Here is a 25,634-nt window from a genome sequence, read left to right as displayed (position 1 = left end):
GACTTAGAAATCAGTGAGTGGGTATTCGCAGTGCAGCAATCACTATTTGAGCCTCCCTGGGCATTGGCTCAACTCCACTGTTTATCAAATTGTGCATGCTCCCAAGTGGGGTGAAAGACAAAGTCCAGCTTGTTTCCTCACTGACAAATAACAGTCCTCACTCTGGACCCATCTGCTCTTAAGGGCGCCCCCATCAGGATGAGCGCCAGATCCGCTGCATCCTTCAGCGGCGGTGCGTTCTCGCGACCTGTTAAGGCCGCTACAAATATGGAAGATAAGGCTGCCCTTGCATATGAGAATGCACACACAGGTAGGTATGCCATTTTTAATTAGGTCTGCAGTGTGGCAAAACAAACGGCTTTGTTTCAAGTAGTATCTCTGACCGGTTTCGGACAAACGTCCTTGCTCACAGAGAAAACAGCCAAAAGAGTCGAGATTTTATAGAGAGAGAGAGTGAGAGAGAGAGAGAGAGATGTACAAAATACATAAATTGCTTACCTGTAAAACTGAGTATGTTGTCTATGTGCTGGAGTGTCCTTTTGGCCTCCAGTAGATACGCAGCACTAAATTGCAAGTGCATAAACGCATCCTTCAACATTTAAGAGCTATAGCAATCAGATAACACTTATCCAGTGGCACGCCACTTTAGGGAGGCACATAATTCTAACAACACAGGCCTCAAATATTTTGTTATAAACAGCGTCCCACCAAGTAGGTGAGGTGGGGACAGGGAAAATAAGTTACGGAGGATAGAGACTAGGTACATACTACAGTTGGACTTGAAAGCACCAGAGGGGCTTAATGCCACTGAGGACTTATATACGTGTCTGGGCTAAGAGGTTGGTCACTCTATGTATCCTCAGAGAATAGAATATGTTTTAAGGTTTTAGGTGTGATTATTTTTCTTATATAGATAGCTATTTATAGAGCATAATAATGACAGAATACAATTGTATACCATCGCCATCAGTAGCAACAACTGAGTTAGCTTATATATTAGGCATAAAAGTATTAAGGCTATAACACATGTGGGAATAGGTAATACATGACAATTTTATTGGCATGTAATTGGATTGTTTATTTATCTATTTATATTCCACAAACACCAATATGAAATTTTATATTTTAGTATATATTTTTATACATATTATTAACTATTGTATTTATATGTATTTATTTGGTGATGTTTTTTTATTTATTGACATGAATAATTTTAGCAACAATGTATTTATACAAGTATTTATTATGTCTAATTTTGCACTGACGGTACCCTATTTTAATATTCTAAAATAAAGGGAAGAGCTATAGACTATAAAACAGTATACAATAATAGCACATATAATGAGAAACCAACAAGAAAAAGACATTCCCTCAACGACTCACAATAGGGAAGGACCAATGATGGCTAAATAGTGAACCACACTTACTCTGTTCTCTAAAAACATTAATCTTTTAAATATCAAGGAGTTGCACGGATTTCATTGCACTTTTTCACTATTAACTTTATTCACCCACACTGGCACTTTTTATCCATAGGCATAGTTTAATCAGCTAACACACATTTGACAGTGAACCAAGTCCACAATCCATAATGTATTAGACAAAAATGATTCTGTGTGTGGAAGGAATTATACATTAAGGATTTGTATCGAGACTCAATAGCAAATGAAGATCTGTGTTTTAATATTCCATGCTGCAAATATTGTTAAAACGTATTTTAATGGTTTATGATATTTTATCATGATGACAAACAACAAACAATGAACTGTGATACATTTGCGATTAATATAAAAATATAAGCATATGCCATGCAACGCAATCAGTGTTTTTTGCACGCACCTGTCACTTTAAATCAGCCGAAAAGGAAGAATTCTGTGTCATGAGAAACTTTATGGCGGCACAGTAATAAATCAAAAAACAAACTGGAACTTTGGGTCCGTGTTTGAGAGGCGATTTCTGTATATGCGGAGTGGAGTAATATATATATATATATATTTATATATATATATATATTTATATATATATATATATCAACTCACTCTTCCCCAAACGAGGAAAAAACAGGCCGCACTCCAGGGCGATTTATTTGAAGAGGTATTTATTTAGTTACATCATTTGTTGAAAAGGGGGTTGACCACGTTTCTGGATCAACGCGTTTCATTGTTGCAGCACACCTTGTTCACGATCAACAGTCTCTGTGTAACATTACAATTTAAAATGTTCATCATGACTCATTTCCTGTCATGTGACTAGCCATTCGGAATTCTGGTCTTTGTAGTTTCCTGTTTTATCTTAATGTTTACTCTTTATGGTCTGCTTGTTTGTCTTCTGTGGAAGTTTTTATGTTTTGTTGACTTTAATGTTCGTTTTCCAATTCATCTTATTTAACTCTTGTGTTTTGTTTTTTTTTGGCCAATTTGTTATATCAATCATTCCCGCTAGTCCAATGTTAGTTATGTGTTCGCATGTTTAGTATAACATTTTGTGGCATTAATGACCAAAAACTCAATTGCTTTTCATCCCTCTGGTGGGATTTGTAACTATAATGCCTTCTATTTCCTTTAAATTTAAATCGGGTCCTTATGATTGTAATTTATTCTGGCTGTTTGTACACATTTCTCTGATCATACCTCCTTATTATTGTAGATGAATATATAATTCTTCCGACTGCTTCAGGCCGTGTGGGTGTAGGGTCCTCATGTTTAGGATATAGCGCGATTCTCTTTTGCGCAATTCTATTTCTCGATTACCACTGCGGCTTTTTCTTGGCAATGTCTCGATTCCGTAGAATCTCAATTTTTTCCAATCTCCCTGGTGTTCTTGTTCCATGTGCTTAGCCACTGCATAAGATCGATCTTTTTGTATAGCGGCTCTTGTGTGTTCCATTATTTTTTTCTTTAACTCGCACGTTGTGCTACCCACATATCTTTTGGGAAATGGGCACTCCACTACATAAATCGTGTAGGGTGTCTTGCATGTGATACATTGGCGTATTTCCCATGTCTTGTTGTTCGCCAAGGTTATTTCCTTTGTGTGTTTGGCTATTTGGCACATCTTGCACGAGTAATATATATATATATATATATCTATATTTCCACAGACGTCTCCCCCACAGGAAGAAGACTTGAGGCAGCACTCGAGGTCCGTTCAATCCTTTATTATCAATTAACACCATGGGCATTAACGCGTTTCGGGGGTTTACTTTCCTTTGTCAAAATGCCCCCCTGGTGAGTAAGTCGCCACTGCTGCTTGCAATCCCTTCATCAAAGAAGTGTCCCACCACTTGAAGTAGCGTGGGTTGCCTCCAAAACACGGTATGGAGTCGCCTCTGTGTTCGCAGGTGAACCACATTTCCCAGCATGCAACATCATTCCCAGGCTGGCGGCGATCCCATCCATCGGTGCGTTTATTTGGTGAGTGACCGATGGGTTGTGTGAGCAGGCAGGGAGTGTAGCTAGTTTTCGGGGCATTTAAAAAGTCAATCACGGTCCTCTCCCCCTCCCATGCACTTCCATCCGTCGTGGCGCCGAGAACACCGTTAAAGTAAGGGTGTAGTCCCATAAAGTATGGACTGCGCATCCGCAGCCGTGTCCACTCCAGATTTCGTGCGGGGCAGTCAGGGGATCTTCCATGTAGCGACCCCCTTAACACTTGCGGGGGGTGCCAGCCTTAGCGCGCAGCAACACTCCAAGTCGCGTCGCTAACCACGCCATATGTTTCCACAGACGTCTCCCCCACAGGAAGAAGACTTGAGGCAGCACTCGAGGTCCGTTCAATCCTTTATTATCAATTAACACCATGGGCATTAACGCGTTTCGGGGGTTTACTTTCCTTTGTCAAAATGCCCCCCTGGTGAGTAAGTCGCCACTGCTGCTTGCAATCCCTTCATCAAAGAAGTGTCCCACCACTTGAAGTAGCGTGGGTTGCCTCCAAAACACGGTATGGAGTCGCCTCTGTGTTCGCAGGTGAACCACATTTCCCAGCATGCAACATCATTCCCAGGCTGGCGGCGATCCCATCCATCGGTGCGTTTATTTGGTGAGTGACCGATGGGTTGTGTGAGCAGGCAGGGAGTGTAGCTAGTTTTCGGGGCATTTAAAAAGTCAATCACGGTCCTCTCCCCCTCCCATGCACTTCCATCCGTCGTGGCGCCGAGAACACCGTTAAAGTAAGGGTGTAGTCCCATAAAGTATGGACTGCGCATCCGCAGCCGTGTCCACTCCAGATTTCGTGCGGGGCAGTCAGGGGATCTTCCATGTAGCGACCCCCTTAACACTTGCGGGGGGTGCCAGCCTTAGCGCGCAGCAACACTCCAAGTCGCGTCGCTAACCACGCCATATGTTTCCACAGACGTCTCCCCCACAGGAAGAAGACTTGAGGCAGCACTCGAGGTCCGTTCAATCCTTTATTATCAATTAACACCATGGGCATTAAGGCGTTTCGGGGGTTTACTTTCCTTTGTCAAAATGCCCCCCTGGTGAGTAAGTCGCCACTGCTGCTTGCAATCCCTTCATCAAAGAAGTGTCCCACCACTTGAAGTAGCGTGGGTTGCCTCCAAAACACGGTATGGAGTCGCCTCTGTGTTCGCAGGTGAACCACATTTCCCAGCATGCAACATCATTCCCAGGCTGGCGGCGATCCCATCCATCGGTGCGTTTATTTGGTGAGTGACCGATGGGTTGTGTGAGCAGGCAGGGAGTGTAGCTAGTTTTCGGGGCATTTAAAAAGTCAATCACGGTCCTCTCCCCCTCCCATGCACTTCCATCCGTCGTGGCGCCGAGAACACCGTTAAAGTAAGGGTGTAGTCCCATAAAGTATGGACTGCGCATCCGCAGCCGTGTCCACTCCAGATTTCGTGCGGGGCAGTCAGGGGATCTTCCATGTAGCGACCCCCTTAACACTTGCAGGGGGTGCCAGCCTTAGCGCGCAGCAACACTCCAAGTCGCGTCGCTAACCACGCCATATGTTTCCACAGACGTCTCCCCCACAGGAAGAAGACTTGAGGCAGCACTCGAGGTCCGTTCAATCCTTTATTATCAATTAACACCATGGGCATTAACGCGTTTCGGGGGTTTACTTTCCTTTGTCAAAATGCCCCCCTGGTGAGTAAGTCGCCACTGCTGCTTGCAATCCCTTCATCAAAGAAGTGTCCCACCACTTGAAGTAGCGTGGGTTGCCTCCAAAACACGGTATGGAGTCGCCTCTGTGTTCGCAGGTGAACCACATTTCCCAGCATGCAACATCATTCCCAGGCTGGCGGCGATCCCATCCATCGGTGCGTTTATTTGGTGAGTGACCGATGGGTTGTGTGAGCAGGCAGGGAGTGTAGCTAGTTTTCGGGGCATTTAAAAAGTCAATCACGGTCCTCTCCCCCTCCCATGCACTTCCATCCGTCGTGGCGCCGAGAACACCGTTAAAGTAAGGGTGTAGTCCCATAAAGTATGGACTGCGCATCCGCAGCCGTGTCCACTCCAGATTTCGTGCGGGGCAGTCAGGGGATCTTCCATGTAGCGACCCCCTTAACACTTGCGGGGGGTGCCAGCCTTAGCGCGCAGCAACACTCCAAGTCGCGTCGCTAACCACGCCATATGTTTCCACAGACGTCTCCCCCACAGGAAGAAGACTTGAGGCAGCACTCGAGGTCCGTTCAATCCTTTATTATCAATTAACACCATGGGCATTAACGCGTTTCGGGGGTTTACTTTCCTTTGTCAAAATGCCCCCCTGGTGAGTAAGTCGCCACTGCTGCTTGCAATCCCTTCATCAAAGAAGTGTCCCACCACTTGAAGTAGTGTGGGTTGCCTCCAAAACACGGTATGGAGTCGCCTCTGTGTTCGCAGGTGAACCACATTTCCCAGCATGCAACATCATTCCCAGGCTGGCGGCGATCCCATCCATCGGTGCGTTTATTTGGTGAGTGACCGATGGGTTGTGTGAGCAGGCAGGGAGTGTAGCTAGTTTTCGGGGCATTTAAAAAGTCAATCACGGTCCTCTCCCCCTCCCATGCACTTCCATCCGTCGTGGCGCCGAGAACACCGTTAAAGTAAGGGTGTAGTCCCATAAAGTATGGACTGCGCATCCGCAGCCGTGTCCACTCCAGATTTCGTGCGGGGCAGTCAGGGGATCTTCCATGTAGCGACCCCCTTAACACTTGCGGGGGGTGCCAGCCTTAGCGCGCAGCAACACTCCAAGTCGCGTCGCTAACCACGCCATATGTTTCCACAGACGTCTCCCCCACAGGAAGAAGACTTGAGGCAGCACTCGAGGTCCGTTCAATCCTTTATTATCAATTAACACCATGGGCATTAACGCGTTTCGGGGGTTTACTTTCCTTTGTCAAAATGCCCCCCTGGTGAGTAAGTCGCCACTGCTGCTTGCAATCCCTTCATCAAAGAAGTGTCCCACCACTTGAAGTAGCGTGGGTTGCCTCCAAAACACGGTATGGAGTCGCCTCTGTGTTCGCAGGTGAACCACATTTCCCAGCATGCAACATCATTCCCAGGCTGGCGGCGATCCCATCCATCGGTGCGTTTATTTGGTGAGTGACCGATGGGTTGTGTGAGCAGGCAGGGAGTGTAGCTAGTTTTCGGGGCATTTAAAAAGTCAATCACGGTCCTCTCCCCCTCCCATGCACTTCCATCCGTCGTGGCGCCGAGAACACCGTTAAAGTAAGGGTGTAGTCCCATAAAGTATATATATAGATATATATATATACAGCCAAAACCTTCTCCTCGGTAAGAAAAGCAATCCGGGCCACTTGGAGATGAAAAGCGTGTTTATTAAATGGCTTCCTCAACGCGTTTCGCAGATAAATCTGCTTTATCACGAGACAGAAACCAGAAACCAAGTGCTCTTTAAATACAGTCACATGTTTGTTCAAATCACATCCATGGAAAACAGACTGTTGGGTCTATCTACGGGCTGAGTTAGTTACTCTAAGAGGTGAGCATATCATAGAAACAAATAAAGATAGTTGCAAAAAGCGTTATAGGGTCAAACACGCAAAATGCAATACATTAAATTAAATTCATTGGACTGAAAATAATGCAAGTGCAGTGTAGCATCAATCAGCAGAGCACATTCAGGAATATTAGCATATTCAGATAATATATCATTGTTATGTATATGTTATATACCGCCCCAGTGGGCCAAATGCGCAAATCATAATTCCTTCCACCATACACAATGGCGCGGTAAAGCCCAAGTGGGCATATGTTGCTCATAGTAATAATTCACATTGTCCAATTCAATAGTCTTATGTACTCAGGTGCTCCCAGAGGTCCAACAGATTCCCAATTATGATCACCAACAGATTCTGTAGACCAAAATTAAAAAATACATAAATCAGTGACTGTTAAATCAGTGCTAAAAGGTGAAGAAAGAATGGTTAAAAACAGCAGGTAAGTATATACATTGCAAGCTCACAGTTTAACCCAAGTGGACGTTTAATTCCTCATGCAAATTATGACCATGGGGTTGGGTCGTCCTATACTTGATAATTAATCTGGATTCAAGTCTCCTCATTTCCTTTATGCGATCTCCTCCTCTCTCTCTTATCGGAACTGTTTCCAGTACACAAAACGACAGCATATTCACATTGCTGTTGTGGTGTGTAGCAAAGTGCCTGGCGATGGGATACTGTCTGTCATTGTTAGTTATCGCCCGCATGTGTTCCAATACCCTTTTCTTGGCTTGATGTTTGGAGCTGCCAATATAGCATAATTGGCAGGGACATTGCAGAGCGTATATGACATGATCTGTAAGGCAAGTAACATGCTTGGTGATTTTGAACTTGCTGGTGTCTTTAGATAACTGTATCTCCTTTAAGTTTTTACTGTTGCGACAGGCTTTACACCTGTTGCAAGTATAGAAACCTTGCACCGGAATTCTAGGTTTCACTATCTTGGGTAAGAGAGTGGAGCAGAGATATATATATATATATATCTCGCTCCAAATTACCCACATGCAAGGATGCACTAAACAGCAAGATCATGGGTAAGAGCGAACACCACAGTCCGATATGTTTCCAGCTCTCCTGTCATAGATTTTAGCCTAACGCGTTTCTGAACTTCTTGTTCTCATCAGAGGCTCGACAAATGAGTTCGTGCTGACACACCCACACTTAAATACCTTGTTTAGCGTCCTTTATGTGCGCAATGCTTTCTGGATTTTGTAGTGTGTGTCATCATTAATCCACAGGTGGATGCACGTAATTACCAGCTGCCTTCATTCAAAGCCCTCAGATGGGCCTCAGACTGCATGCCACTCATAAATCCCATATTGTCAGCTGTTTCACTCCTTGGGCTCGGCAGAATTTCCGGGCACCGTGACCCCCAGTGATCCCGGGGTCGTGCAACCTTCGCGGCTGGGCTGCCGCATAAACATCTCGCTCCAAATTACCCACAGGCAAGGATGCACTAAACAGCAAGATCACAGGTAAGAGCGAACACCACAGTCTGAGTGGCACGCAGTCTGAGGCCCATCCGAGGGCTTTGAATGAAGGCAGCTGGTAATTACGTGCATCCATCTGTGGATTAATGATGACACACACTACAAAATCCAGAAAGCATTGCGCACATAAAGGACGCTAAACAAGGTATTTAAGTGTGGGTGTGGCTGTTTAGTGCATCCTTGCCTGTGGGTAATTTGGAGCGAGATATATATATATATATTACCTACTGGCGGTCGCCAGTAGGTATATATAGTTAGGATTTTTTCTCTATGGGATTTTTGAAAATTCTATGTCAAATTACTTTGGTGTTTGAGGATGGAATTGGCTGAGCAGCCCCTGAAAATTTGGGGGGGTTTCGTCAAGGGCTGGCCGAGAAAAAAGGGGGCTCCCAAAACGTGTTTTTCCCATGCAATTTTCCATAGGGCGGTTGGCCTCACTTTTAGCTCGAACGGCTGAATGGATTTTCACGAAACTTGGCAAAATTGTAGGGACTGGTAGCCCGATGTGCCTTTGCTAGGTCTAAATATATGTGTTCCAGTGGATTTTGAGAAATTAACGTTCAAAAAAATATATATATCTGTAAGCGCGCTCCGGGCAGCGCCCCGGTTCGCGTACCTGACGCGTAACGGAACTTCGCGAAGCGAAGCTGATTGGCTCTTCGGTGTCTGTCAACATTCTAAACAGTCCGGAGTGGCCGCCATCTTGTCTCTCGGTAGGATCGAGAGACAAGAGGAGGCCAAAACAAAGGGGGAAATGACCATAAGGGGGCATAGTAGATCCTCCCTGACCCCCTAGGTTTGATGTGGAGGCTTTAAAAGGGCCCCGCGGGGCAAAAAAAAACCATTTGTTTTTGGTTTTTTTGCTTGGGGAGCGCCCGGTACGCGCATCGGGAAGCGGTCTGGGGAGTGTACTATAAGGAAAAAAGAATGATAGACTATGATATTTTGAAATATTGTATGTTTATTGATTGTTCTTTTTGTTGTTTTTTTTTGTTTTTTTTATTTAAGTAGCAGTATTTATGATTATTAAATATAAATTTATTTTTGTGATTGTGCACAGAATACTATAAGTCTGACTTTACATTATAATCAATTTGGTACTAGTTTATGAATTACATATAAAAATGATTAAAGACTCAAACAATTTTTTATTATTAAATATAATTTTATTTTTCTGATTCTTTTTCAAAATTTAATAGAACGTCTAACATTTGACTGTCCAATATGTCTTCTTTTTGACTGAACATAACTTCCCACATTTGACCGTCCTCATATTGAAGTAAGAAATCCACAGATTGTACACATTGTAGAAGTTCATGGTCTCGTGATTCATCCATGAATTCCAAGTCAATGGGTTCAATGATTTCCTCATTGTTCATGTCTAGGACAATTTCAAAGGAAACGTTCTGTTCTCCTTCCATTTTTGTGCTGAAATTTGCATAAAAAATAAATATATCAGTAGAGATAGGGCACTGTTGGGTTTAAGTTCAGACAGGTACTTTTGAGGCGTGAAGTAGTACTATTAAAAAGTGCCTGTGAAAAAGCCTAAGTAAATTCATAATTATACCACAGAAACCTAAATCAATCCATAATTATAATAAACAAGCCTTTCTCAATGTCTAACTCTTACAGAGGGATAGTATATAACTATCTGAAAATGTTTTCAAATTTATAAAATAACATCTTACCTTTTAAAAACAAGTTTAAGTTGTGAGTGAAAATGATCTTGCAATGTAGTTCAGGAAGTAGTAGTCAAAATGGCTGTGTTTCTCTCTCTTTCTTTATGTATATTCAGGTACATAACCAATCAAATGTCAGGCAAAAAAAGTAGAAAATGAAAGTAACATTTTAATTGGTTGTCAATTCCAACACTTCAGATGTGTTTTGTGAAGTAATTTACCTCAGGGTATTTAGAGAGGTCTACAGGCTAAATGGCTAAATGGAATTCCAATCAAATTTGGGAAAATGGTAGGGATTGGTATGTAGTATGAGCTAATCTATATTTGGTGAAAGTGTCTCCAGTGGTTTTTCTGTGAATTACTTTCCCACCTTTTTTGAGCGAGCGCTTCCCGGTGCGCGCCCCGGTACGCGAACCGGCAGCGTTACGGGAGTCCTCCATTTTGTGTTTCGGTAGAATTGAGATACAAGATGGAGGGCAAATAATGTTGAGAATGGGTAGAAGGGGGCACGGTAGACGTATCCTGACCCCCTAGGTTTTCTGAGGGTGGCTGAGGAGGCCCATATGTGCGAAAAAAAACATTTTTTTTCAAATTTTCGCGCGGTTAGCGTCCGGTGCGCGTACCGGGTAGCGCTCCGGAAAGCGTAAATTGTGAAAATTAGTGAAAAAAGTTAGAGTAAAATAATAATTGTGAGTGATCAGATGTAGGGTAGCTCTGAAAAGAGCTTTTGGGTCCTGTGGCAGATGTAGGTACCTACAAGTAGGTACCAATGCACAGTCTTAAATTGAGGATGAAAATTCTGTTCCCCTCATCTGAGAAGTGAACTCCATCTGCTCTGTAGATATCTTGCATGTAGTAACGCAAGTTATTGTTGTAGATGGAGCCCATTCCATGGTCTCTCATGTAAGCTGAAACAGACTTATTTACATGCTTCCTCGATTTCTCAATTTGTGGACAAAATTGGTTGGACCACCTGCATTTCTGTCTTTGGCATATATTTGAATATACCAAGGCAGTTTGAGGAAATAGTGCCATCAATTGCTCAAAGGTGTCCTTTAAAAGCATTTCCAGACCTACCCCAGTCAAAGTGCCCAAGTCATTTCCTCCACAGTGCACAATTAACAGGTCAGGTTTTGGCAAATGCAAAAAGGTTTTCACCAATGGTATCAATTGGTGACATCTTAATCCTCTGTGGCCAATCCAGTTGATTTCCACATTTTGTAAATTGAGGTTGTGTAAATTTCTGTTATCAGCATACCTTTGAGCCCAGTGGATATAACTATGTCCAACAATCCAGACAGAAAACATGATGAGAGGAGGTTCTGCTGCAGTCAGATGAAGTGTGGTAATGAAATGGCAGTTGAAACAGTAGGAGTATGTAATGAAAAAAACTGTGGAGTTTCTGTAGTAATTAATCAGTAGCAGTGATTGGTGGATTTTGATTGCTGAAAACAGAAAGTTAGGGTGCATGGATGAGTTCTTTGAAAGATGTAATTTGAATGGTCAAGAAAAAATAATTTTATGAAAGATTGCACTGGATACGCAGGTGTACTGAGAGTTCAGAGTTCAATTGAAACATTGTTGTGTGAACTTGCAAACATGAGAGGTCTTTCAGGAGGTGGTTGCTATGGAAAAAAGGCAGAAAGGGCAGAGGGGGGAAGGGTGTTGATTTGAAAAAAGTGAGGGAAGAGTTTTGATTGGGTGACATGAGAGATGTGTGATGAATTACAGCATTTCTGTGCCATTGTTGGTTGCAGCCTCTGGAGTGCATACCTTTTGCTCTGCTGAAGACAAATTGGTGTGTGTCTGAGACTGTTTTGAAACTCAAAAAGTATTTGCTAAGGTGAGAAAAGATTCATTTAATTTAAATAGAGAATAGTATGCTTTAAGGAGAAAATTATGAAGAAAGTTGTGTATTTAAAATGTTGCTTTGTGTAAAGTGTTTTACAAATAGATTTTGTTTCTTTGAGTTACATAGCCATGTTACATAGGCATGTTAAAAGTGACGCAAAAATGGTGCAAGGGCCTTAAAAAAATGCTTTCATGTGTCTTAGGGCATTTTAAGTCACTTCCCCATGAATGTAGGTATATAATTACTTTACATGATGTGTTTAAAAACGTTTTTTGAAATCAATTAGGTTTCTTGATATGTACTGCTAGAGTTTCATAGGTTGCTTGGGGCATATTTACAAGGCCTTTGAGTTCTTTTGATGTTATTTTTCCCATTTTAATTTAAGACATTTCCTTGTGGTGCAAGGTCCTTGTAAATACGCCCCCATGTGTGCTTGGCAAATTTAGATTTTGATTCTTTGAGTTACATAGCCATGTTAAAAGTGACGCAAAAATGGTGCAAGGGCCTTAAAAAAACGCTTTCATGTGTCTTAGGGCATTTTAAGTCACTTCCCCATGAATGTAGGTATATAATTGCTTTACATGATGTGTTTAAAAACGTTTTTTGAAATCAATTAGGTTTCTTGATATGTACTGCTAGAGTTTCATAGGTTGCTTGGGGCATATTTACAAGGCCTTTGAGTCTCTCTGATGTTATTTTTCCCATTTTAATTTAAGACATTTCCCCGTGGTGCAAGGTCCTTGTAAATACGCCCCCATCTGTGCTTGGCAAATTTAGATTTTGATTCTTTGAGTTACATAGCCATGTTAAAAGTGACGCAAAAATGGTGCAAGGGCCTTAAAAAAACGCTTTCAAGTGTCTTAGGGCATTTTAAGTCACTTCCCCTTGAATGTAGGTATATAATTGCTTTACATGATGTGTTTAAAAACGTTTTTTGAAATCAATTAGGTTTCTTGATATGTACTGCTAGAGTTTCATAGGTTGCTTGGGGCATATTTACAAGGCCTTTGAGTCTCTCTGATGTTATTTTTCCCATTTTAATTTAAGACATTTCCCCGTGGTGCAAGGTCCTTGTAAATACGCCCCCATCTGGCAAATTTAGATTTTGATTCTTTGAGTTACATAGCCATGTTAAAAGTGACGCAAAAATGGTGCAAGGGCCTTAAAAAAACGCTTTCAAGTGTCTTAGGGCATTTTAAGTCACTTCCCCTTGAATGTAGATATATAATTGATTTACATGATGTGTTTAAAAACGTTTTTTGAAATCAATTAGGTTTCTTGATATGTTCTGCTAGAGTTTCATAGGTTGCTTGGGGCATATTTACAAGGCCTTTGAGTCCCTTTGATGTTATTTTTCCCATTTTAATTTAAGACATTTCCCCGTGGTGCAAGGTCCTTGTAAATACGCCCCCATGTGTGCTTGGCAAATTTAGATTTTGATTCTTTGAGTTACATAGCCATGTTCCATACAGTGCTCACCTTCTGCGTAGTCTTTGATATTCTAGACTCCATCTGCACAATGAGATATCTAAGCAAAGGAAACACAGGTGATGTGATTGTGAAATGAGCAAAAGAAATTCCACATTTTTCAATTACATCACCTGTGTTTTCTAACATTACGAATCACATTGTGCAGATGAGGTTTAGGCCTGTCCAGGGACACAGAAGAGGTTTGGCCTTTGTTCAAGAGTGCAGTGGACATGACTCACTTCATTGGTAGGCCTGCACATGTATTATCTCCTCTGTACTCTTCAATAAGCCTAAATTTCATCTGCAACCCTGAGTAGGCCTCACCTCAAACAAATCTCTGGATAGGCCTCACCTTATCGTCATCCTGAATCAATCACTTAAAATGTTAGGGGCAGATTTATGATGGCCGTGCGCCTCTTTTGCGCCGCTGTTGCGTCACTTTTGTGATGCAGCAGTGATGCAAAAGATGCACCATGTTGCAAGATAGGCCTCACTTCATCTCCAACAAGATACCGTCAGTTTAAACTGTAAACATTTAGGACTGTGTAGGGGGCATGGAGAAGCTGAATCTTCTGTAAATGTCAAAATTGTTGTATACAGTGCTCAACTTCTGTGTACTCTTTGATATGCTAGACTCCATCTGCACTATGAGATACCTAAGCAAAGGAAACACAGGTGATGTGATTGTGAAATGAGGAAAAGAAATTCCACATTTTTCAATTACATCACCTGTGTTTCCTAACTTTACGAATCACATTGTGCAGATGAGGTTTAGGCCTGTCCACGGACACAGAAGAGGTCTGGCCTTTGTTCAAGAGTGAAGTGGACATGACTCACTTCATTGGTAGGCCTGCACATGTATTATCTCCTCTGTACTCTTCAACAAGCCTAAATTTCATCTGCAACCCTGAGTAGGCCTCACCTCAAACAAACCTCTGGATAGGCCACACCTTATCGTCATCCTGAATCAATCATTTAAAATGTTAGGGACAGATTTATGATAGCCGTGTGCCTCTTTTGCGCCACTGTGCGTCACTTTTGTGACACAGCGGCGGTGCAAAAGATTTGCTATGTTGCGACATATTTACAACTTGATGCATCTAGGCAGATGTGTCATGCTGTAAAGTCCTGTGCCACATGAAACCGATGCAGCAGTGATGCAAAAGATGCACCATGTTGCAAGACAGGCCTCACTTCATCTCCAACAAGATACCGTCAGTTTAAACTGTAAACATTTAGGACTGTGTAGGGGGCATGGAGAAGCTGAATCTTCTGTAAATGTCAAAATTGTTGTATACAGTGCTCAACTTCTGTGTACTCTTTGATATGCTAGACTCCATCTGCACAATGAGATACCTAAGCAAAGGAAACACAGGTGATGTGATTGTGAAATGAGGAAAAGAAATTCCACATTTTTCAATTACATCACCTGTGTTTCCTAACTTTACGAATCACATTGTGCAGATGAGGTTTAGGCCTGTCCATGGACACAGAAGAGTTCTGGCCTTTGTTCAAGAGTGAAGTGGACATGACTCACTTCATTGGTAGGCCTGCACATGTATTATCTCCTCTGTACTCTTCAACAAGCCTAAATTTTATCTGCAACCCTGAGTAGGCCTCACCTCAAACAAACCTCTGGATAGGCCACACCTTATCGTCATCCTGAATCAATCATTTAAAATGTTAGGGACAGATTTATGATAGCCGTGTGCCTCTTTTGCGCCGCTGTGCGTCACTTTTGTGACGCAGTGGTGGTGCAAAAGATTTGCTATGTTGCGACATATTTACAACTTGATGCATCTAGGCAGATGTGTCATGCTGTAAAGTCCTGTGCCACATGAAACCAATGCAGCAGTGATGCAAAAATGCACCATGTTGCAAGACAGGCCTCACTTCATCTCCAACAAGATACCGTCAGTTTAAAATGTAAACATTTAGGACTGTGTAGGGGGCATGGAGAAGCTGAATCTTCTGTAAATGTCAAAATTGTTGTATACAGTGCTCAACTTCTGTGTACTCTTTGATATGCTAGACTCCATCTGCACTATGAGATACCTAAGCAAAGGAAACACAGGTGATGTGATTGTGAAATGAGGAAAAGAAATTCCCCATTTTTCAATTACATCACCTGTGTTTCCTAACTTTACGAATGACATTGTGCAGATGAGGTTTAGGCCTGTCCACGGACACAGAAGAGGTCTGGCTTTTGTTCAAGAGTGAAGTGGACATGACTCACTTCATTGGTAGGCCTGCACATGTATTATCTCCTCTGTACTCTTCAACAAGCCTAAATTTCATCTGCAACCCTGAGTAGGCCTCACCTCAAACAAACCTCTGGATAGGCCACACCTTATCGTCATCCTGAATCAATCATTTAAAATGTTAGGGACAGATTTATGATAGCCGTGTGCCTCTTTTGCGCCGCTGTGCGTCACTTTTGTGACGCAGCGGCGGTGCAAAAGATTTGCTATGTTGCGACATATTTACAACTTGATGCATCTAGGCAGATGTGTCATCCTGTAAAGTCCTGTGCCACATGAAACCTGCGTCAGATTTCATGTGAGCGTTTTGTTGTAGGGTGGCCAGTCATTTGCATGAAAGCCCTGTAAAACTAACACAGTAAAATTAAGAAGATTTCACTGAGTCACATTTATGGCATTGCTGAATCAAATCCTTACGCCTGTTTGAAACAGCATCGCTGGACATGGTTAAATAATATCTGCAAAATGTTACTCTTGTTAAACAATTTTACAATTATAGTCTCTGAGATTTGTCTCTTACTCTGCAACATCTCATTGTTGTTCTCTTTCTTTAAAGATAACGACAACATCAAGCATGAGTGATAATGAGCAATCTGTTGATCTCGATATTATCATTGAAATTGTGATTGAAACATCAGTGGAAGTAGATCCCTTGGATGATTTAAATCCTGAGGATGATGAAGAACATGATGAGGATGCCGATTTGTCAGAATTGTATGGCATAGGGTGGGAAGCTGACCTGCTTGAGCCTATGGAACTATAAACATTTATTTTTAAAAGTTACTGGAAATGAAAAGTAAACATGTAAAACGTTTCATTTAAAATTAAACACAACTTCAAAAACAGCTTGTGTGTAGTGTCTTTAATAAAATAGTCAAATATGCTCATAAAATTAGTTCAGATTCACATATAAAACAGCACAGGTCAAATGTAGAAGCATTCCATTTCTTTGCTACTATTTGTGACTACTAAATTTGCCAATGCACTAAAAATTATTGTATGTAAAAATGACAAGTAGTGTGTTACATTTTTGACGACTGTTATTGATTTACTGTTTGGTAATAGTGGTTAATAACATTTTTAATTATATTTTACCACAGATTCAACTGCAGATCATTTCAAAAGTACATAATGCCATCTAAAGAACGAAACCGAAAGGCTACAAAACGTCAAAGACAGCAGCTTACTAAATGCTTGCAGCAGTCCTCTACAATAAAAACTCGTCAAGTCACCAAGAAAGCTCCGGGTAAGACAACAAAATCATTCCTAAGAAACATTTGTAGAACAAAAAGTAGTACTACAGAAAATGTTTTAGTCCAGAAAAAGAGAACCAATTTAAACGGAAAGGAAAGGCCTATCAAAAATGTTACTGCTAGAGCAGGAGATAACTCTGTGCATGGTAGTAGAAGGAAAAATCAGTTTAGGGACATTCGTAGACGAATGTTCCGCAACAGGATAATTGGCAATTTGTAAAAAAATATTAAGAAAGGTCAACAGAAAGTGGTTTTTTATAAGAGAAAAAAAAAAGTTGAGAAAATTATTGATCAGGCATTTGAAATTAAGCGAAAGTTATTTATTTTGATAATCAATAGAATTAGGAAGCAAAACAAGGCAATTTATGATTTTAAAAGAAAAAGTAGATGGAAGAGAACAGTTAATCGTAATAATTTTTGTGAAGTTTTTTCAGGAGAATGGATGCATAGTTCAAGTTGTGAGGCATTTTTTAATGAGGAGAGTTATTTCCAGGATAATGATTTGGTGCATGCAGTTGACACCAGTGGTCGAGCTTATGAGGTGAAAGATGGTTGTCCAGTTGAAAAAGAAAAACTTGTGACAACAGAGGCAGAAGAGGTGTTAGGTAATGAGGTTTTAGGAAGACGTCCTAAGGGACCAGTGTATATCTGGAAGTGTAGTAGTATTTGCAGTGTGCGACAGGATTCCATCAATTTGCTTTGTGATTTTGTACGGACATTTAATAAGAAAACTTTAAAACAGAAAATGAAGTTGTTGCAAGAATTAGATCCTTGCAGAGTGAGAGAAGTGACAGGTTTGCATGGTCATTCACTGGCTTGTCTTTCCAGGAGAGTATGCCAGAGTGTTTTTCATCATTTCAGGATGCTAGCAGTGCATCATAATAAAGTGAGGAAATTAGTTAGAATGTTGTATTATGCTAAGAGTCCAGCAATTATGCTTAAACAATAATGCACTGCTCTTTTGCATGGTTCTGAAGTAGATGTGAAGAATATTTGTGAAGAAATTGAGTTTTGTTACTTTGCAAGTAAAGAGGAGAATGTTGAAATTGACCCAGAAGAAGAAGGTAATGTGGAAGATAGTGTACAGGTTTCCAGTACAGATAATTTTCAGAAAGAAATTGCCACGTTTCAGGTGAAATCAAGTGAGAGGCCTAATTTTACTTGTGTGTGTTGTCGACGCACTTATTATAAGAATCAGACTAAGTTAGTGGATTTATATGCGAAAAGTGAAAGTGAAAATAATAGTGAATGGAAGGATTTTGCAACATACTTGATGGTAGAAAATTGTTTTGATTTGGGATTGGATCAACGTGTGTGTACTTATTGTTGTAACAAATTAAATCAAAACCGGATGCCTGCTAGAGCGGTTCATAATAATCTGGAATTGGTTGAGATTCCTTCTGAATTGAAGGATTTAAATACTTATGAATCTATTTTGATTCAAAGTATCCATCCCTTTCAGGCTATTGTACGAATGGAGCCAAAGACAGGGAAATTGCCTCCATCAGATTTACAGAGAGGATTGAAGGGAAGAGTTGTTTATTTGCCTCTAGATTTGAAGAAAAACATTAATACAATTGGAGTAGAGAAAGTGGAAGAGGAACCTCTGGTTATCTTAGTTAATGGGGTTCCGACAAAGAGTAAGAAAATCTGGCAAGATTTAGTGGATGTTAGGAAAGTCAAAAAGGCAACATTGTATTTGAAGAAAAACAATAAGTACTACAAGAATGTATATGTTGCAGAAGAGGAAGTAAGTGAAGAAGAGGATAACGATTTGTGTGCTGGTCAAATTGAGAAAGTAGAAGCCTCTAAAAATGAAGAAATATATGAACATTATAGTGTTCATCCTTTGCATTCCAAGGAAGTCATGGGGAATGCTATTGAGTTGTTTCAAATGAAACAAGCCAAAGGAAGTCCCATTAGTGTTTGGGAGGAAAGTTTGGAAGCTCGGTGTTTCCCACAGCTTTTTCCAACAGGTCAAGGAGGAAGATATGATGAGCGACCTGATCAAATTCCTGCTTCTGAATACCGGACTTTACGATTGTATGCAGAAGATCCTAGGTTTCGTCAATGCATTCCCTATTTGTTTCATCTACTGTTTGAAAGCGATCTGTCTGGACTGTCATATGCAGTGAACCACATCTTGAAAAGTGGTGTACAGATGCAAAATATCTCGGCAAGTGACTTTATGGATAAAGTCAATGTGCAAGACAGTATTTTGGATTCTCACCTGATTAATGTCATGGCGTGTCAGCGTGGTACTAATGAGTACTGGTACCGTCGTCATGGTGATTTAAAATGTATGCTGAGGAACTTAGGAACTCCCACATGGTTCCTCACTCTCAGTTGTGCCGAGTATGGCTGGGAAGATTTACTTGAATTTCTACGAGAGGCAAATGGAAACATTGAAAATATCGAATTCAAGACACCCGGAGAACTGTGCTCCTTGGATCCAGTGAATGTATGCAGGTACTTCAATCATAGATTTGAAGCTATGATGTCTTTCATCATGAACAAGAAAAATCCACCTCTTGGAGAGGTGTTGGATTTCTTCTGGAGAAAGGAGTACCAAGCAAGAGGTGCTCCTCATATACATATGCTGCTGTGGATCAAAGATGCACCCAATTTTGGAACAGATCCGGATGACTTAGTGATGAGTTTCATAGAACAGTATTCTACATGTGCTGTTCCAAAGGCAAAGGAAGACAAAAGCCTAAGAGAACAAGTTTTACACTTCCAAAGCCATCGTTGTGGAAAGTACTGTCGTCGTAAATTCAGAAACAAGGACAAGTTCTACACAAAATGTCGTTTCGCCTTTCCACGACCGGTGATTTCTAAAGGAAGAGTGAACAGTTTGATGTCTTCACTGCGACATAATGTGATGAAGAAATCACCCAAAAATACGTACAATTTGAAAAGGAACGAAGAGTCCAAGTACATCAACGACTACAACCCAGTGATTTTGTCCATGTGGAATGCTAACATGGATATACAGTTTGTGGCTGATAACTGTATGGCTGTGGCTCGGTATGTGACATCTTACATCACCAAAAAAGAAAAGACAGAATTGAAGGATATGTGGGAGGACATTTCCCATGAAAAGAGCCTCAGTAAGAAGTTGTACAGTTTCAGTCTGAAGATGTTGTCGCATCGAGAAATCGGAGCTTACGAATGTTCTGACCGGTTGTCTTCAGCAAGTCTCTATGCCAAATCCAGGAGTATCATTTGGGCGAGTCTTGGTCTTGCTGCAACGCGTAATCGAGTTCTGAAACCTGTACGGGAAATTGAGTATTTGGCGGAAAAGGAGCCAAACAGTACAGATATGTTGAAGACCAACATGTTGGATACATATTATCCAAATAGAAGCAGTCACCTCGAGAATGTTTGTCTGTATGAGGTTCTACAAAATGACATATTCAAGAGGAACATCAAAGAAGATATTGATAAAGGAGTGTATGCTGTAATTGGAAGTGAGGGATGTCTGGTCAAGCAAAGAAAATGCCACTTGGTAAACCATCGAAAATTGAGTGGCGAATCTCCTGAAAGAAAAGAGTTTTTCTATTTAGCACTTTTGCAACTTTTCAAGCCTTGGCGTGCAGAAGAGGAACTGCTTGGAGATTTCCTCTGTTACGAAGACTCTTTCAATGCCGCCAAGGGGACCATAGAATGTCCTGTTTTTCCCAAATATCTAGAAATGTTGAATGCGGAAATCGAGCAGGAGTCAACGATTGCAGCCGAGATTGCTAGAGACAGTTCTCAGGACAGTCAGAGTTCTGTTTCATTGAGTCAGGATCCACTAGGAGGACCAGTTATCGAAAATGAAGCTGCCACTGCCATGATTGAAGTGGAAAGAGCCATGGCACATGCTCAGGAGGATGCGGTTAACTTAGAAGACTTGGAAAGACAACTCAACGTTGAGCAGAGGAAAATATATGACGAAGTTACCAACCAAATAGATCATGGATTAAGTCATGAGAAGAAAGAGTGCTCATGTACGTCGTTGAAGCCTGTCCGACTGTACGTGAGTGGAGAAGCGGGAACTGGAAAAAGTTTCCTCATTAAAGCAATTTCATGTTATTTGCAGAAAAGGACTGAGTCATCGCTGTCTTGTGTTGTCACTGCTCCAACTGGACTGGCAGCACATAACATTAAAGGTATTACTTTGCATCGTCTACTGATGCTGCCAGTGGAGCATGATAACACATTACAATACCACAAGTTAACTGGAGATGCTTGTTTTGAAGTTTCAAGAGTCTTGAGGAAAATGAAACTTCTTATCATTGACAAAGTAAGCATGGTTTCCAAGGTCATGCTTGCCTTTGTGCATTTGAGAATGCAAGAAGTTCTCAAAACAGAGTATGATGTGTTATTTGGTGGCAAACACATCATTGTTTTCGGTGATCTTCTGCAGCTGACACCAGTGAAAGGACAACCTGTGTTCAAAATGCTCATGCATGAAGATACCAGGAAGTGCCTAGGGAGTATTGGCAACGTCAATATATGGTTAAACTTCAATTATGCTGAACTGCGTGAAAATATGCGTCAAGCTAAGGATGAAGATTATAAGAATATTCTACAAGATGTTAGAATCGGAAAAGTGGCCGAGCATGGGAAAGAAGCTTTACATGCACGATTACTGTCAAATTTGTATCCAGAAGAAGACGTTGTGCCTGAGAATATTTTTCAGAAAATTACTGAGAAGAAATCTGGAATATGTTTGATGCCAACTCTTGCAGAATGTGCCATCTTCAACAACAAAATGTTGCATTTAGAAAACCAAGAGATTGTGAAACTGGAAGCTATTGACAGAGTAGAGCATATGGGAGCAACAATTATTTTGTCTGAGAATTTGAAATCAAAATTGGATTCATTAGAGAAGACTATATCTAAAACTGCTAGTTTTGAAAAGACTCTGAATGTGTGCTTAAATTGCCGTATAATTTTAAGAAGGAATTTACATGTTGAAAGAGGTCTGGTAAATGGATCAATGGGTAATGTTGTTGATTTTGAGAAATACAGAAATAGAGATGGAATTGAATTTTTAAAAATTAAATTTGATGGCATTGAGGAAGTACAGCTAATTGGTCATTGCTCTGCTAGGTTTTTGCTTGTAAAAGACTTATATGTTCGCCGTAAGCAGTTTCCTGTTTGCTTGGCATATGCGGTGACAATCCATAAATCGCAAGGTTTAAGTGTAGACAGTGCATTGGTGAATATTGGCAGTTCAGTGTTCAAGGAGGGTATGGCATATGTGGCATTGTCACGAGTCAGAACTTTATCGGGATTGTACTTGATTGAGTGTGATGTCACAAACATTTGTGCGGATCTAGATTGTGTTAAGGAATACAATAGGTTAAGAAGAGAGTATGCGCCACATTTGCCTCAATATCCTTTGTTTGAGAAACGTGTGGTAGGCCCGAAACGAAGAAATGTGACCAATAGGAGAGAGGTTGTAGCAAAAAGACGAAAAGTCGATGAACCAGAAATTATAAGCAGAAAGAAAAAGGATTTTGTTGAAGATGTTGTTGGTTTTCAATTTGAAAACAGTTCTGCTGTCAACTGCTATGCTAATGTAGTGGTTAATGTTTTGTTTTCTCTAGAAAATTTAAAAGAAGAGATTGTGGTCAATTCGGATCAAAGACTTTGCAGTTTGTTGAATTCTGTGTTAGAGAAATGTAGCACTGATAGAACAAAAATAGAAAGTGTGTCTGAAATTCGAAATCTGTTAGACAAATGTTGAGGTCAAACGCAATTCTCTCAAAATATTCAGCAAGATTGTCAGGAGTTTTTAATGTATATGCTTGATGTATTGCAAGATGAAGGTGTAGATGTAGATCACCTGTTTGGCCTTTCTTATCAATGGCAACATGACTGCGAGAACTGTAGGGTATCAAGTACTACTAGTGTAGACTCAGAAAAATGTATATATTTAACTTTGCCAGACAGTAAATCAGTGTCCTTTAATAAGCTAGTAAAAGCAGCTGATCACAACATGGAGTGTAGCCAATGTCAGTCTGAAATATTGTCCACATTATTTATACAAACATATGGCCAGTATGTCATTTTAATGTTCCAACGATGTAGGCCTGATGGAACAAAATTGACAACTTTAATTAAAAATGTTGTGGCTTCGCAGTTGTCAATATCAGGAAGGACTTTTGTAACTGCAGCAATTATATATCATGACGGTCCTTCAACAACATCAGGACATTACACAGCTTATTTGAAGTCTAGAAACGGCTGGTCATTCTGCAATGATTCTGTTTTAACTTTTTAAAAAAAATTGCCTTTTGACCTTAAAAATTCTTACCTGGTGTTTTTACAACCAAAATTTTAGGGAAAGAATCTCGGGATTTGCTCTGAGGAATTTCAAGAGGTTCTAATGGCTCTTACACTATTTGGCCTTGAGGATAAGTGTAGTACAGAGTCAAACGTTATTTTTCAGTTTTAACTATTTCCTGAAAAAAAAGAAGTTTTTTTTACAGAAAGTGGTGGGCACGGATTAGTTAAAGGACAACAGAGTATTTCCCAAAGCAAACGGTGTTCTTACCATAACACTTGACGTCATGGAAAAATAACTGCACTTTGAATGAGTTCAGAAAAGCTGTTTCTTTTAATAAGCTAATTCAAGCAGCCAATCAAAACATGGAGTAGAGGTAATGTAAGTCTGCAATGCTGTCAACATATCTTGAACAAACTTTTGGTTATAATGTCATTTAAAAATTCCAACTATATAAACCTGATGAAAATAAGTTTTCAACTTTAATTTCAAATGTTGTGGCTACACACTCGTTGATTTTAGAAAAGAAATTCTAACTGCAGCTATTATATGACATGATGGTCCTTTGACAACATCCACTTATTACACATCTTATTAAAAATATTCTTACTTTCTGTTTTCAGAAGAAAGAATTTAGGGTAGGTAACTGGCCTATAATGATTCTAGGGGTTGATATAATTTTATGTACTGTTTTAAATTGCTTTGTGATTAAAAGTGATGTAGAGAATTAAATAATTGTAGTAGTCATAGAGGTAGTGTAAGTCTGCTTCATAGTAAGCAGTATCAGTGTCATAGGAAATGTGGAACATGAGTGAGCAAGAAGGGTAAGATATTACTAGTACAGGATTGTGAAAGTGATCTTGAACGTTTTCTTTCTGAAAGTTGCGGAAAAAGAAAATGACGGGATTTGCTTAGAAGAATTCCAAGAGTTATAAATGGCTCTTACACGATTTGGCCTTGTGGAAAAGTGTGGTAGAGAGCGAGAAGTCATTTATTGTATGTAACATATTTGTCAAAACGATGGAGCTTTTCTTTCAGAAAGTGGCGGGCTGAAAATAATAACAGCACAACAGAGTGTAAGCTGTTCATAGGATATCCTTCGACGTCATAGAAAGTAAGTTAATTGAAAGGAGTTCTGATTTTTGATTGGTTATGTTATATGGGTTTTTTAAACACAATCATTTTGATTGTGTTTTTTTTTCCCCGCTGTTATATGATGAATACCTTCAAGTCACTGTTTTTAGTGAAATTTGATAAATTCTGAGAACAGCAAAAATAAACCATTTAACATGTATAATTAATTCTGTACTTTTTGTATTTATGATATACATTTAGAACTGTGTAGGAGGCATGGAGAAGCTGAGGGTTCTGTAAGTGTCAAAGTTGTTGCATACAGTGCTCACATTCTGCGTAGTCTTTCATATGATAGACTACATCTGCACAATGGGATACCTAAGCAAAGGAAACACAGGTGATGTGATTGTGGAATGAGCAAAAAAAATTGCACGTTTTTCAATTACATTACCTGTGTTTCCTAACATTACGCATCACATTGTGTAGATGAGGTTTAGGCCTGTTCCAGGAGACAGAGGAGGTCTGACATTTGTTCAAGAGTGCAGTGGACATGACTCACTTCGTTGGTAGGCCTGCACATGTATTATCTCCGCTGTACTCTTCAACAAGCCTAAATTTCATCTGCAACCCTGAGTAGGACTCACCTGAAACAAATCTGTGGATAGGCCACACCTTATCAGCATCTAGAAACAATCATTTAAAATGTTAAGGGCAGATTTATGATGGCCGTGCGCCTCTTTTACGCCGCTGTTCCGTCACTTTTGTGACGCAGCAGCAGTGTAAAAGATGCACCATGTTGCAAGATAGGCCTCACTTCATCTCCAACAAGATACCGTCAGTTTAAAATGTATATAATTAGGACTGTGTAGGGGGCATGCAGAAGCTGAGGCTTCAGTAAGTGTCAAAGTTGTTGCATGCAGTGCTGCACTTCTGCGTACTCTTTCATATGCTGGACTACATCTGCACAATAAGATACCTAAGCAAAGGAAACACAAGTGATGTGATTGTGAAATGAGCAAAAGAAATTGCACGTTTTTCAATTACATCACCTGTGTTTCCTAACATTACGAATCACATTGTGCAGATCAGGTTTAGGCCTGTCCAGGGAGACAGAGGAGGTCTGGCCTTTGTTAAAGAGTGCAGTGGACATGACTCACTTCATTAGTAGGCATGGACATGTATTATCTCCTCTGTACTCTTCAACAAGTCTAAATTTCATCTGTAACCCTGAGTAGGCCTCACCTCAAACAAACCCCTGGATAGGCCACACCTTATCGGCATCCTGAATCAATCATTTAAAATGTTAGGGGCAGA

The 25,634-nt window shown here is 40.6% G+C and overlaps 1 long non-coding RNA gene across 1 annotated transcript in view; it reads right to left on the bottom strand.

Annotated features, from left to right (window-relative positions):
• Window positions 1-6,913: 6,913 nt before the first annotated feature.
• LOC144753639 (uncharacterized) overlaps window positions 6,914-25,634 on the bottom strand; it is a 318,644-nt gene continuing 299,923 nt past the window's right edge. Inside the window, exon 3 of the long non-coding RNA XR_013594447.1 lies at window positions 6,914-7,315. This is a non-coding gene — a long non-coding RNA (uncharacterized LOC144753639). The remainder of the gene's footprint in view (window positions 7,316-25,634) is intronic.

This window comes from Lissotriton helveticus, chromosome 5_1 (genome assembly GCF_964261635.1).
Source record: "Lissotriton helveticus chromosome 5_1, aLisHel1.1, whole genome shotgun sequence".
NCBI lineage: Eukaryota > Metazoa > Chordata > Amphibia > Caudata > Salamandridae > Lissotriton > Lissotriton helveticus.
The sequence above is the reverse complement of the archived record's forward strand: the minus strand, read 5'-3'. Positions and strand labels throughout refer to the sequence as shown.